Source organism: Sus scrofa, chromosome 4 (genome assembly GCF_054392235.1).
Source record: "Sus scrofa isolate SSC_HxYL_T2T_F1_AM1 chromosome 4, Sscrofa_HxYL_maternal_Yorkshire_Landrace_v2.0, whole genome shotgun sequence".
Lineage (NCBI taxonomy): Eukaryota > Metazoa > Chordata > Mammalia > Artiodactyla > Suidae > Sus > Sus scrofa.
The window spans coordinates 65834265-65846845 of record NC_139386.1 but is presented as its reverse complement, the minus strand read 5'-3'; the positions used below and the strand labels follow the sequence as shown (position 1 = coordinate 65846845).

At 39.3% G+C, this 12581-nt stretch overlaps 2 pseudogenes; both read right to left on the bottom strand.

The window, feature by feature from the left end:
• Positions 1-1982: 1982 nt before the first annotated feature.
• On the bottom strand, positions 1983-3306 carry LOC100152535 (protein FAM161A pseudogene; annotated as a pseudogene).
• A 1624-nt stretch (positions 3307-4930) lies between these two features.
• On the bottom strand, positions 4931-5569 carry LOC146403833 (protein FAM161A pseudogene; annotated as a pseudogene).
• Positions 5570-12581: the final 7012 nt, after the last annotated feature.

Below are 12581 nucleotides of genomic sequence, written 5' to 3'. Positions count from 1 at the left end.
TTTGTGTGGACTCAACTTTCTTCTTCCTTAATTAGAACATTGAACAAATGAGTAGTTGATACTTCCATATTTTTTCTATTGGAAAATATATTTATACTGCTCTTACTTTTTAATGATATTTTATCTGGTTATACAATTCTAGTATGTCAATGATTTTCTTTTGTCAACTGAAATTGTTTATTCCTTTGTGTTTTGACTTCTATCTTTATGAAGAAGTCTGCTTTCAACTTAAGGGTTGTTGCTCAGTTCTTTGGTTGCTTTAAATTTTTCTTTTTGTCTTTAGTGCTTGATAATTTTGATAGAATATATCTACTGTTAGATTTTTTTAAAAATTTGTGACTTACTGTGCTAATGGAGGTTTATCTTTCCTTAATTATGAAGAATTTTTCCTCACCATGTTTCAAATCATGCCTTTCCCTTATTCTGTTGTTGTCCCTTTTAACTATAAATTTAATTTTGAATTTTAATATTGAATTTAAAAATCCTATTTTGTTTTTATGAAATTTTGTCTTATATTTTTCATGTTTTAATTTTTTGTGTAAAATTTTTGATATATTTTTATGTTGTGTTTTTATGTATTATTTTTTATGATTTTATATGTTTATTTTTTGATATATTTATGTTTGAATATTCAGTAGTCCTTGAATTTGGCATTATTGGGGCTATAATATTATTTGCTATAACTGGAAATTCTTCTTCATCATGGATTTTTTGCCCCAATTCTTTAAAAAATTTTTTATTTAAAAAATTTAAAAATATTTATTTATTTATTTATTTATTTTGCTTTATAGGGCTGCACTCACAGCATATGGAGGTTCCCATGCTAGGGGTCCAATTGGAGCTGTAGCCTCTGGCCTATGCTGGAGCCACAGCAACTCGGGATCTGAGGCACGTCTTCAACCTACACCACAGCTCATGGCAATGCCGATCCTTAACCGACTGAGCAAGGCCAGGGATTGAACCTGCAACCTTATGGTTCCTAGTCGGATTTGTTAACCACTGAGCTACCACAGGAACTCCTAAAAATATTGATTCATGCTTTCCAGAAAAACTTTTTCAAATGTATTACCAAAGGCCAATACTTCTGTCTTCTCTTGAGTATTGAGCCATTTTTTTCACCAAAAATATTGAAGTAATTTATGTTTTTATAACAATGTTTGTGATGGCTATAAGTCTCTCTTTTTAAAAATACAAGATCAAAGTGGCAAACAGATCCTATGTAGTGACTGACAAAGTAGAACAGGAAAAGCCTTACTCTAACCGACCATATGACCAATTAGCTGTATTCAGCCTTTTCAGGCTACCAATAACTTTAAGAGCCCTGCACCAATCAGAAAGGTTCCCATCACTATTTTTTTGTTGTTCATTTAAAAAAATTGTATTGAAGTACTGTTGATTTACAATGTTTTGTTAATTTCTGCTCTACAGCAAGTGATTCAGTTATCCTGAATATAAACATATATCCCTTCTTTTTCTAGATTCTTTTCCCGTATAGATTTATCACAGAATACTGAGTAGAGTTCCCTGTGTTGTATAGCAGGTCCCTGCTGGCCAGTCATTCCATATACCACAATGTTCATATGCCAATCCCAAACCCCAGTCCATTCCTCCCCTCCCCAACCTGTCCCCTTTGGTAACCCTAAGTTTGTTTTCAAAGTCTGTGAGTCTGTTTTTATTTTGTAAATAATTTTATTTGTATCAGTTTTTTTTTTTAAGATTTCACATATATGTGACATCATACAATATTTGTCTTTCTCTGATTGACTTCACTTAGTATGATAATCTCTAGGCCCATCCATGCTACTGCAAATGACATCATTTTATTCTTTTTTTATAGCTGAGTAATATTCCATTGTATTTATGTATCACAGCTTCTTTATCATTTCCCCACCCATGTTCTTAACACCACAAGCATTGTTTGCTGACACCCCATGCTGCAAACAAGAGCACAGGCACAGAGAGGAGATTTTGCTTATCCCATTTTATTCTTCAAAAGATTTCTCTTCTTTACTGTCTTCATTGGCTTTATCTTTTTCCTTGCAATAATTCTGGCTGTTAGTATCAATAAAATAATTTTCTTCACCGTTTGTTCTTTCTTCTATTTTTCCTCTTCATTAAAGTTTCTGCTACCTTCGGTGAAACTTCTCATCTCTCGACTGCTCAAGTTCTCAGGTATTTTTCCACTTTAACCATTCTTTGAAACAAACTTAGCATATTCCCTGTGTTTTTTAGGGTATTAAAATAATGCCTTTCTGCTGCCATTCTTGCATTTTTATGAGCAATGTATTCAAATAGTAATGTTTTCTTTTGAAATTTTTCTTATCTTTCTCTAGTTCTTATTGGTAATCTCGTCTCCTTTCCCTTTTCACTCTTTCTAAGAGATTTTACTCTGGATTTAGATATGGGAACTAAACTTTGATAGGAATCATAAGCCTTAGCCTGAGCTGTTAGGAGTTTCTGCAATCCCTTCTTTCTTTGCTTCCGCTTAGTTAGGATACAGTTTCTCTCTTCTTCTAGTATTTTCTTTTCCTCAGGTGCTTTCCTTGTGGTTTGCTCTCTTCCTCTGAAAGATACCGTGGGTATTGTAGGGTTATACTTACAAAGTAAGGACTTTGCATTTACACTTCTTACTGGGGATGGTGCTTTTAAGATAGAAAAGACCAATATGTTTCTTTTGAATTTTCTTCCCTTGCTTCAATGTCAAATTTTTCTCTATGTTAGTGGAGGCATGTGAGGATGCATGAGGATCAAATGGTTTGTAAACTGTTAGGAATGTTGGACATGTGTGTTTTGAGAGGTGTTTTTGATATCTCTCAGTAAGGTCTTCAAAATCAGCAGTCTGGCACCTAACCTTGTGCTTACGCTTCAATTTTTCAGCCTATTCAGGACACTTGAAGCTCTTTGTAGGTCCTGTGAGCTGGCCTATAAAGCATAGGGGACTATTTCTGTAAAAACTTTGGGCTCTCAGCTGCAGCCTAATGATCCTATTAAGCCTTTTCAATTTTGTCACTAGTAGTTGAACTATAAATCAATTGAGGTACAAGTCTAGCTTTGTAATGGAGCAGGACCTTATGGAGCCTTCCCCAGGGAAAGCCCTTGCCCCATATCCTCTGCTTTAGCTCCTCTCTGAAGTACCTAGATAACAGTATCTGATGCACATTTCCTGAGTTGTTTTACAAATGTGACAATCTCCCCCACCAGATGGAAGCTGTTAGCTATGTGAGGACCATGAGCACATCGCCCCCAGGCCTCCTGGAGCCTAAGATTGATAATGTCAACCCTGGTGACACTGCTCTGTGACACCATCAGCCAATCAGAGAATTGTGCACAAGCTGATCACTTACCCTGTAAACCCCTTTCCCTCACCTGGATTTTAAAAGCTTGACAATTTTTTTTGCGGGGGGGGGGGGAGTTTGGGATTTTTTTGGGGGGGGCATGAGCCACCCATCTCCTTGCATGCCTTGAAATAAACTTTTCTCTTCTCTAAACTCTGACATTTTGTTTTGTTTGGTTTCACTGTGTGTTGGGCACATAAACTTGAGTTAATAACTTTAAATAGATTTGTTCTCTTTTTCACTTAAAAAAGTCTCTCAGCTATTTTTCCTGGATTTCTTGCTTCTATTTCTTCCTATAATAAACATACATGGCTTTTTGTGAGGCCAGAAGAGCTTTTTGTTTTTCCCTTCCTAGGTCTCCTCTGTTCTTCATTTTGCTTGACTTTCTTATGATAAAGGAGGAAAAACGATGGATACAGGCACTAGGTTGGCTCAATTTCTTCTTAGACATTAAATATTCTTGCTTTAAAAATTATTAATTATTCTATGGAGATATAATCATCATGAGAAAGAAAATATTGCCTGCCATATCAGTAAACAAAGGATGTCACAGTCATCAGTGATTGCAGCCACCTCCTGTGCTGGTGAGCCCTGAGGGAACTCAGGAAGGAGACAAAGGATACCTGCCATTTAGCAATCATCAGAGTACAGCCACTCCAGTAGTGAGCCCACAGGATGTGAAAACACAGGATATAGGGCCCCGCATATCAAAGGAATGATTTCATTGAGTTCAAGTTCTTGCATCTTCCCATACACAGAAAAGCACCAAATTCATTAACTTGAGTATCTGGTTTTTTTTTCTTTTTTAAAAATTTTGTCTTTTTAGGGCCGCATCTGCAGCGTATGGAGGTTCCCAGGCTTGGGGTCAAATCAGAGCTACAACTGCTGGCCTATACCACAGCCACAGCAACATCAGATCTGAGCTGTGTCTGTGACCTACACCACAGCTCACGGCAATGCTGGATCCTTAACCGATTGAGCAAGGTCAGGGATTGAACCTGCAACCTCATGGGTCCTTGTCGGATTGTTTCCGCTGCACCACGACGGGAACTCCAGACAGTTCATTTCTGAGTGTTAGACGAGAGTCCATTCTTGGGCTCTGGAAGGGGGTCCACCTTCTTGCAACATTTTGACTTTAGATTTCCTGCCTCTTTCTCTTTCTCTCTCTCTCTTTTTCTTTCTTTCTTTCTTTCTTTCTTTCTTTCTTTCTTTCTTTCTTTCTCTCTCTCTCTCTCTCTCTCTCTCTCTTTCCTTCCTTCCTCTTTCTTTCTTTCCTTCCTTCCTTCCCTTTCTTCCTTCCTTCTTTCTTTCTTCTTTTCTTTTTAGGGCCGCACCCGAGGCATATGAAGGTTCCCAGGCTTGGGGTCCAATCAGAGCTACAGCTGCCGACCTATACCACAGCCACAGCAATGCAGATCTGAGCCGTGTCTGTGACCTACACCATAGCTCGCGGCAACGTCAGATCCTTAACCCACCAAGCTAGGCCAGGGATTGAACCCACAACCTCATGGTCCCCAGTTGGATTTGTTTCTGCTGTGCCACAATGGGAACTCCTGTTTTCAAAACTCCTAGCTGGCCCCACCCTCCCATAACTCTCAACTTTTAGGTTGTGCATCTTTTTTTAATTGACATATAATATTATACTCGTTCCAAGTATACACCATTCTCCTTGGTTTTTTAAGCAGTTTGTGTATCATTTCAATATCTGATGTAGATTTCATGTTCTCATTTTTCTTTTGTTTTCTAATCATCATTTGAAAAATCTCAGGTACTATAATCTTTGGCACCCATCCTTTTGATTTCTTGTTTTTTTAACTGCTGGGAAGTCAGCATTTTCACACTGAATGTAATCTTCATCAAAAGGGTTTGTCCGTGTGTTGCCAATGAGCTCCTCAGTGTAGATCATCATTCTGTTTTTCTAAGATGGATAACTGCCCTTCAGAGGAATACAAGGGAAGACTGGCCTAAATTCAGCTCTGAAAGTGATATTGTCAAGGAGATGGGCCACAGGAGGTCTTATTTGATAGAGATCTGGAAGAGACACCAGGAGTGGCTTTGCTGATGGTCACTGGCTGAAATTCCTTTACATATAATTAATTTATGCTGGTAGATTTAATCCAACTTTGCCATCATTTCCAAGTGCACAGCCTTCAGTTCTTCTAGTTTCCTAAAATACTCTTCATTATAGTGGAAAATATCAGAAAGTTCACAAAGCTCTCATAGCTTCTACACATATGCCCATCTACCCCAGAACAGTGTTAAAATCAGCCAACACCAGTGCTGGCCAGTGGCTCCCCCTTCTCCTCCTCTTCCTCCTCCTCCAGGGCCACCACCACTACCACTAGGGTCTTTAAGGGGCCTTCAAATTCCTACTGGGTAACCTGTACTTGGGTGTTGGGATTCACTGTGGTTTGGGACCGGAGGCTGCCAGCCTTAATGTTTTGTGCTATCACTGTGCTGGCCAAGGGCAGGGAAGCTGTGTCTGCCTCGTTTGTGTTAAAATCTGGATTATACATCCATTTTCAGTGAATTTTTCCTGTAAGAATTCTTCACGGCCTGAACTGAGAACATTTGCCACTAGGGAAATTTTATATGTGCTTTTACCAGGCACCCCATGATTATAGTGTGTTTGGGGCCATTTTTACATTAACAATGTGAACTGGATTGGCATTTGCCATCTGCCGCTGCACAGCTGAAAGGCCTTTACATTTAATTTATGCTGGTGTGTCTTCTCTAACTTTGCCATCAAAGTTAGCGCTCATCAATCACGAGCTACTGCAGCTGCTGACCCGCCACACCCCCTGAAAGGAGCTCAGGGTGGAGATCAGGAGGCACGTTGTGAAAACCGGCAGAACAGATCTTTATTTTTGTCTTTTTGCCTTTTCTAGGGCCGCTTCCCGTGGCATATGGAGGTTCCCAGGCTAGGGGTCTAATCAGAACTGTAGATGCCGGTGTACATCAGAGCCACAGCAATGCAGGATCTGAGCTGTATCTGCGACCTACACCACAGCTCATGGCAACGCTAGATTCTTAACCCACTGAGCAAGGCCAGGGATTGAACCCACAACCTCATGGTTCCTAGTCAGATTCGTTAAGCACTGCCCCACAAGGGGAACTCCTGGCAGAACAGATCTTCAAAAAGTCAGATATTTTCAGGAGAAGATTTTGTGAGCCTGATTCTTGCATCTTCTCATATCTAGAAAAGCGCTATAATCCTTCATGGTGATGTCTCCTTCATGCGACTAGCAGTGACCTTTATGAGACTAGCAGCAAACTTCTGTAAAATTCGCTCTTGGTTGCATGTACCTCCCCTTTCACCAAAGTCGCATATATAGTGACATTTACTCCCCCACCTTTGCGGAGCAGTTTTTCTGCTGCTCTACCTGAAATGCTGCCTCCTAATGCCCTAGTCATCATTTTGCCCCAAATAAAACTTAGTTCTTAACTTTTAAGTTGTGCAATTTTTTAAAGCCGAGTGACTATTGCTTAAGGACTTCTTATTTAAACATACCTTGGGACAGGTCTGTGGTTATACATTTTAATAGAAATCTTTTTTAACCCCCAGCCCAAACCTATCCCAAGACAGACAAATCATCCTTTTATCTCCCTGTGCTGGTATGTTTTTTTCTCTTGTTCAAATTTTGTCTGAAGGTGTAACTCTCCCAGAGTCACTGACACAAAGGATATCAATCTTAATTCCTTATTTTTCAAGTTCATGTTTCTTTCTTTCTTTCTTTCTTTTTTTTTTTTGTCTTTTGAACTTTTTGGGGCTGCACCCATGGCAGATGGAGGTTCCCAGACTAGGGGTTGAATCAGAGCTGTAGCCGCTGGCATACGCCACAGCCACAGCAATGCCAGATCTGAGCTGCATCTGCAACCTGCACCACAGCTCACAGCAACGCCAGATCCTTAACCCACTGAGTGAGGTCAGGGATCAAACCCACAAACTCATGGCTCCTAGTCAGATTCGTTTCCGCTGTGCCATGATGGGAACTCCCAAGTTCTTGTTTCTCGTTTTTATATAAATAATAAAACCCAAGTCTCTCATATTGAGATCAGTATACATCTAGAGTAATCCTAGAAGTCTGCAGTTATTGTTCTGTTTTCCTATTTCTGTTTCATCATTATCTTTTCTTTTTTTAAAAAATTTTATTTTATGGCTGCACCCATGGTATATGGAAGTTCCTGGGCCAGGGACTGAATACTAGCCATAGCTGTGGCCTATACTGCAGCTTTGGCAATGCTGGATCTTTTAACCCACTGTGCCGGGCTGGGGACTGAACCCACAGCTCCATGGTGACCCAAGCTTCTATAGTCAAATGCTTAACTCACTGCACCACAGCGGGAACTCCTTTTATTTAAATTTAATTTTAAAAAATTTGTGTCTCTTCTTGTTTTTTTTTTTTTTTTTTGCCTGATGAATGGCGGTTTGCAGGTAAAAATTATGTTTCTAGATATTTTGTTATGGAGCTAATCCCGTCTGATGCATAATGGTTGAAAAAAATCAGTATTAAACTCTAGCATGTGAATTAAGAGTTCAATAAAATTATAACCTAAAACAGCATCATTTTCTATAGGAAATTATCTATTTTCTAAAATATTTAAAATGCTAAGACATTTTTGCCAATTGGCACAGAAAACTCTATTTAGAAATGCATATTGCAAACTGTCAGTAAGAAATATTGGTGGCTTAAATAATTGAAAGCACAACTATTTCCCTTTTCATAAAATATTATGTTTTGATATACTTTTTTAAGAGCATGCTTCAAAACATTTGCAAATTTCTGTTGTTAATGTCTGCCCTTTCGAGACTCTAATTACCCAGTCTTCAAAGCAAATTAGAAATCAAAAAGTATCCTGACAGTACCCTTCTAACTTCAAATTCACATTTTACTAGTGTTTAGTCAACCAATTTGCATTTTCTGAAAAGTATGTGAGCTCAATGAGTAGGGCACTTGATGCGGGGAAATTGGTGTAATGAATTATAAATCATGAAATACTGAAAGACTTGGGCCACTTGTCTTCAGGACATATGCCTTTTGTTTACTTCTGCTTTGCTGTGTAAGTGATAGATTTACAAACATAACAGATTTATGGCTTTATAAGTCCACCAGGAGATTCATTTAATAAGGGTGTACCATAGATATCCAACTGTTGATGAAGAGCATATGGATTTAGCAGCTGATAAACAGATTGGCTCAGGTTTGGTTTCCTTTTGTTCTAAACTTTGGACCTACTGAGGCATAAAATAAAAAGATTGAATGAGAGAACTATTTGCACTTTACATCCATGTGCTCATAAGTTGAAGTAACTTGAAAAAGATTAATGAGATGGGGCTCGTTATACAAAACAAAATTGGCATAAACTGTGTAATAGTTCTTACTCTAAATGTTTCCCATTGAATGAGTAGTCATCATGATTTCCACATTTTGTGATTCTAACTCCAAGTTGGAATGATCCTTGACATTATGGTTTTTAGAGATTCTAATTTAAATTTTAATATATAAGTTTAAGTTCAAGTTATGTTCTGAAATAGAATTTCTGTGGACAGGAAATTACCAATCTTCTTCCTAAACTAAAAAAAGACTGGCCATGAGACTCTAACTCCCCATGGAAAGTAGCTCTATTTAATAATCTTTTAGTTGTGCTACCTTTATTTGTAGACATAACTGCTATTTAAACTCACACACCCACACACTCACCTACTTGCTTTATTAGACTAAAATATGAAGTGGTGGAAGGATACTTTTCTATTTGAAATTTCAGAATTCTTTTTGTTCAGTTTTCTTCATAATCATGTCTTGGACTTTCATGCTGCTACCATTTCAAAACTTTTGTCACAGGTGTAAAAAAAAAAAAAACAACCCAGGCAAACTAAGTTAAATGATAATTTCCATAATAGTGTGTTACCACTGGCTGGGGTAATTGCATTTCAAAAAAAAAAAAAAGCATATTATGATGACCACAGTAATCCCAAAGGGCTGAATGGGGGAGATCAGGCACTTTTGAAAGGATGTGGGGCATGCAGTGGTTTTTCCAATCCTTAGCTCTTCTCTCAGCACCCCATGTTACTTCTAGGCTTCTCTTCCCAGTCTTACACCATGGTTGCCTTTCTCTCCTTCTATGTTCACTCTACTGAGGAGTCGTTGACATGGAGGGGTCTATATTTAGATTTTTCTCTCATTTCTTCAATTCCAATGGGTAGTCCAATGTAGAACTTCAACATTTTTGCACATTTTGTTTTATGTTTGGCTTGTCACTCCCTTCCTAAGGCCACAGTTTGCTTGAGGTCCCAAACCTTTCACTGAATTTCTGAAACTAAGCATAATTTGCTTTATAAATCTCCAACATATCTTTAGATAATTCAATATGTTGAAATTCAAACTTAAAAAAAGAAACCTTTGGGGGTGATTATTCATTTAGAGAAAAAACTAAAAGAGACTTCTTAGGACAGTGAGTTCTCTAGTGATTATAACTCAAACAGTCAAGGTTGGGAAAAGAGCAGACATTAGCACAAGAGAGAAAATGCAAAGATTAAATGTAGAAAGAAGACTCTAAAGCTCTAGGAGGAAAAGTAGCAAAGGAAGTTTGCATGCAAACATGCAGAGTCAAAAGTTTAAAACACATGCATTTTCCAGAATGTCCAAGTGCAAATGGGCTAAGTGGAGTATGGGGTTCTGATTAGCAGGCAGTCATCAAAACTCTAGGATTCCATTTGTTTGTTCATCCTTTCTTTGTCCATTCATCCACTGAAACAAGCAGAACACCACGTTTGAGCTGGGCACTCAGCTAGACTTTAAAGAGTGGCAAGTTTTGCTCTCAAATGGTGTAGAGCCCAGTTAATAAAATAGGGAAGCAGGCATTGAGTCATTTACAAAGACACGGGTGATTTTACATGTGGACTGTTGAACCAGGGAGGGCCTTAGTAGTAGTGGAAGAAGTAAGTCAAATCAAGAACAAGCCTAGAATAATGAGTAGGCTATTGAAGGCTAGGTTTCTAATGCTGGGGTTGGGCCAAAGGCAAACTGAAATGAACTTTCTGTTAGTCCAATGTAGTGAGAACTTATATCAAGTGAACTTTGTCCAATTTAAGGAATTGTCTTTTTTCCATCTGAGATTAAGTCCTTTATACTTTTTAAAAAGATGATGGTGATGGATAGTTTTAAGAAATGTTTTTGAGGAGAATAATGTCACTGAAATGATGAAGTAGGAGAACCCAGCCCCTGTCCCTCATTGAAGATCAACAGTGAGATAGCCATCCACAACTAGATACCACATCCTCCAAGCCAGCACTGCTGGGCGCCAAGAAGGAACTTCCCAGCTAGAAAGACTTGCCCTCACCAGGAAAGTGAGAGTGAGGCACTACACAAAGATTCCATTTTGGTTTCACCCCACCCAGACCAGCAAAGTTGAGGCAAACAAAGATAGCTAGGAACAAGGGAGAAAAGCAGGGGTTACCAAGAGCAGCTACACAGCAGAAGCAATTGTGGTTCATAGTGACCTGCTCTTCAGGCAAACCCGGTGGATTTCACTGCTGAAGAAACTCATGGCCAGTACAGCAGCCTCAGACGCCCCACAGATTTCACCAGCTTGGCCCCACAGGCATTCACATTCACTGATGCCAGCAACCTGAATACCTCCCCACTTGCTCCCCCCAATTCCTACTGGAACAAGCTCAGGCCACTGCAATGGGTTGAGTGCGAGATGCCAGCCTAGACCCTCTGGCTGACCCCCATTACCTTGTGTATCCTTGGACTGGAGCCCATCCAGCTGTGCACTTGCATGTTGCTGGCCTGATAGCTGTCACTGACCTTCATCACAGTGTATATGTCTGGGGGAAGCTTGTGCAGCTATAGGAGAGTATGCTGACAGCTAGGGCTCCTGCAGCTACTTGTGGCCCTGATTCAGGCTCTGTCTTGAGTCACTGGCCTACATCATTGCACTCACTTTCAGCTAGCCCCTCCAGCTGTGCACCTGCATGCCCCCAGCTAGACCACTGTCACCAGTCTCCACCACAATGCATACACTCAGGAAAGACTGTGTAGCTGTGGGAGTACACACCAAAAGCCAGGGCCCCTACAGCTACCTGTAAGCCCATAGTTGACTCTGGCTCTTGCTGCCTGCTCTGGCTTCCAACTCTATGTGTGTGTCTACATAGGTACCTAAGGCTGGCTCCTAGAGTTATGTGTGTGCACACCACTGGTTCCAGGTTCTGCTGCTGTGTGCCCTGGCTCCTAACCGTTGGACCTGGAGTAACTGCTGAGGACCCCAACAGCCCCAGCTGTTTTCAAAGACTACATAGTTGTTGATGCTATGGATCTCAGTCTCCTGAGCCAAAGAGACATCATGTTTCCTAGGCCTGATGCTGTTACACATTCTCACTTTTGTCACTCTGTAATTCTAGATCTGGGGTCACAGCACACTTTAGCATGCCTCCACCTGCAAGTGAAATTCTTCCTTTACTGAAGTCAGTCCATAAAGTCAGGAAGAGGTGACCATTTCTTCAAATGTAAGGCTACAGCAATCATGACGAATAAGGGAAACATGAATCCACCACTGGGATATAGTAACACTCCAGTAACTGACTTCAAATAAAAAGAGATCCAGAAATCACTCGACAAAGAATTCAAGATAATTGTCTTACAGATATTCAGAGAGCTACAAGAAAACACAGATAAGCAATTATTGATATCAGGAAAATTATACAGGAACAGAGAAGTTAAAAAAGAGATAGATAGAAAACATAAACAAAGAACCAAAAAGAAATTTTGGAGCTGAAGAATACAACAACTGAACTGAAAAATTCAATGGAGAGCTTCAACAGGAGACTTAACCAAGCAGAAGAAAGAATCGTTAGGCCAAAGACATATCCATTGAAATGATCTAATCAGAGGAGCAAAATGAAAAAAGAAAAAAAAAAGAATAAAAAGGAATGAAGAAAGCTTACAAGGTTAATGGGATACCATCCAGAGAAATAATGTATATATCAATGGAAACCCAGAAGTAGATGAAAAGGAGAAAAGAGTAGAAAGCTTATTTGAATAATGTCTGAGAACTTCCCCAACCTGGGGTAAGATATGAATATCCAAGTTCATGAAACTAATGTTACCCCCAAATTTCAATCAAAATTTGGAGAAGATCACTATAATAAAACTGTCTAAAAATAAAAATAGAGAATTTTGAAAAGAGGAATCAATAATTTTTCTCAGGCCAGGGAACTCCCACAAAGCTATCACTAGATATCTC